Here is a 3,309-nt window from a genome sequence, read left to right as displayed (position 1 = left end):
GATTGGCTCAGCAATGTAACGTGATCCTCTGATTGGCTCAGCAATGTAACGTGATCCTCTGATTGGCTAAGCAATGTAACGTGATCCTCTGATTGGCTAAGCAATGTAACGTGATCCTCTGCAGCAAGTGATGGCAAAGCGGGGCGTCATCACGACTTTACACAAGTGTGTCTTTACCTCCACGGCAGAGGCTCCACCGAACCCCTGAGACCGACTCACCGAACCCCTGGGGTTCGATCGAACCCAGGTTAAGAACCACTGATCTATCCAAATAAACCCCAAAATAGTACTCAAGTAAGAGTAGCACTACTTCAATGTATTTTTCTCAAGTAAAATTAAAAAGTAGCCGTTAAAGAAATTAAAGTAAAAGGAAAAAAAGATGGCAAAAAGTCAGCTGATCAAATTATCAATCATTTGTTATTTAAAGATTGCATAATCAGGACCAACATATGAAGTCACGTGGAAATTTAGGTATTTTAATGGTAAAAATCACAATAATTCATACAAGTAGCAAACAATAATAAAATCCGGCAAAAGAAAATGTTCCCAAATCAGTTTCTTTCAATAAAAAAACGTAACACTTTAACAGAAACTGCCTGTGTGTGTCTGTGTCTGGTGAATTTTCGGCTAAAACATTCAGTGGGTAGAAAATCCAGAAATTTTACTCAAGAGTAAAAAATTACACAGGTAAAAGTAAAACGTACAGCATAGTAAAAGTACATTTTGTCAAAAAAAAGTCAAGTAAATGAAATTGAGGAAATGCTACTAGCTACTAACCAAATTCGATATGACAATAGTTACTGGACCAATTTATCGTCCAGCAAAATGCAGTAGAATCAGGCCTAATTGATAAAAAACGCTGGTTTCAGGGGGGGATTGTGTTGTTATTGTTATTATGTGTGACAGTTTGTTGCAGCTCTTTATCAACACCCCACTGCGAGTGTCTGAGAAAGGTCACCGAATATCAAGCACATCCCTGCGAAATGTCAGAAACGGAGAGCTGATCACATCATAAAAATAGCCGTGAAACAGCAGAGAGGTTGGTTGGTCATGCGGGCCTCCCACCTCCTTCCCAGACGGGGAGTAGTGCTGCAGCAGCAGCGGCTGCAGCAGCTTCTTCCTATAAATACATTAGTCACCGAGCCAGAATCAGGGAATCTGTGGGTGCTGCTGGTGTGATGAGTGATGAGTGCTGCTGTTGACATCATGTGTGAGTAATGAGTAACAATGACTTCTGGCAAAACATTTGATAACAAATCCAGGAAAATAATCTATTCTCATCTCAGCAAATACCTCTTATCTTGAACTGAGAATGACACAATGTGTGAATCTCACTGATAGGCATATTTACTTTGCTCAAGTATAACCAGTTTACATAAGAGCAATAATGTTATTATCTTTATTATAGCTAACTTGCAGGCCTTTTTTCTGTTTGTTTTGTGACCGTTTCCTTAAGCTACATCTGAAAGTAGCATTGTTTGAAAAATGATTCCCTCTGGTTTTGGATGCTGCGCAGCTGGAAGGATTTCTGCTCCAACTTCTTTACTTGTTGTCATGTTGCGTAACCGCGGGAACAAGGTGTTGTTTTTACAACCGGGAGCAGCTGGTTAGCACCTCAAATAAACGGAGGCTTCTTGGACGCAGCTCAAGCCAGCATCATATCCCCTACTCCAACATCTCTGTGCCTGGCTTTCTAACCGCAGCTAAACAGAGATTTAAAGAGGAGCAGCAAAAGCAGATGAAGCTGACTAGCAGCATTTGCCAACAATTAAAAGAGTCAAGCTAAGCTAAACTAATCTAATATTAAATAAACTAAATTAAGCTATGAGAGCTAAACTAAGATAATGTAAACTGATCTAAACTAAGATAGGCAAAGCTAAACTAAATTAAGATAAACAGACACTCAAACAAGAGTTATCTCATTTGCCAACAATTGAAGGTGTCAAGCTAAGCTAGCTAAACTAAGCTAATCTAATCTAAACTAATGTAAACTAAACAAACTGAAGCTACACTAAACTAACATAAGATAATCTAAATGAACCTATGCTAATCTAAAATAATCTAAACTAAAATAAAATAATCTGGCAGGGGTTCAGCCAAGAATTAGCTCATTTTCCAACAATTAAAGGTGTCAAGCTAAGCTAATCTAAACTAAGCGAATGTAAAATTATATAAACTAAACGAATCTAAGATAAACTACACTAACCTAAGCTAAACTAGTCTAAACTAAGATAAAATAAACTAAACTATGCTAATCTAATCTAATCCAAACTAAACTAAGCTGAACTGACAGGCATTCAGCCAAGCGTTAGTTTATGTTGATACCAAGCTGTGGTTCCTCAACTAGAAAGAAGTCGTAACATCGACAGAATTGATCTAAAAAGTATCTTATTTTCTTTACCTCGACTGATGTAAAGCTCTTACTCATTGTGAAGAACGAGTTGGGTCAAAAGGCAAGTAAATCTCTTGCTTTTCTCATCCATTTAAGCCTCCAATTTATGAATGAATGAACTGGTTGATTGATGGATGGACCAATCTGCATGTGGAGGGGCTGACCCTCGTTTAAAGACCGTAATCACAGGACCAAAGCCAGCTATCCCACCCCCAAAAAACAGAATAACTATCATTTGGGCTGGTTTGTATTTTCCTAGTAATGGAGAATAATTACATGTTTCTGAACATTGTTTTACTTTCAGAAGAGGCTGGTTTCATCCTCCGCTGCTGTTCACTGAACTGAACTGAACTTATTAGACGTCAGCAGCAGAAGTGAAAAACCACAACAGGAAACCAACTTTACCAGATAGACTTCAACACTTCCTGCATTTGCGACATTCTCCTAGCCTCTGTTCACACCCACCTCAGCGTAAATGCGACGCTGCGGTTGCAGTGATTGTTTAAAAAAATGCCCACCTAAACCAGTTCTTGTTGACTTCATCTGTCAAGGTCTGATAAATGAAGAGCGATTGTTTGCTTTGATCTGGCTCTGTTTTGCATTTCACACAGTCAGAGATAAGAAACGTGCCCCGCAAAGCCTTCATGCTCTAAGCCTCCCTAACAGTTATCAATTATTATGTCTGTGGCTGCGAACATAATAACCTTCTGTTATCTGTCGCAAATGTAAATAATGATCAAACAACTGATAAGAAGAAGTTTAGTGAAAATCAATAATTTACATGTTTTAGTAGGATATACTATGTAGGAAAAAATAAAATGTTATGTTGCTAAATATGCTATTGAGACAATGTACAGATTTGTCCTTACACAGTTTTAAAGCTAGTTTAAACCACTTCCCATTTTAGTTTTCACATT

This window comes from Poecilia reticulata, linkage group LG21 (assembly GCF_000633615.1).
Source record: "Poecilia reticulata strain Guanapo linkage group LG21, Guppy_female_1.0+MT, whole genome shotgun sequence".
Lineage (NCBI taxonomy): Eukaryota > Metazoa > Chordata > Actinopteri > Cyprinodontiformes > Poeciliidae > Poecilia > Poecilia reticulata.
This window is presented reverse-complemented; position numbering follows the sequence as displayed.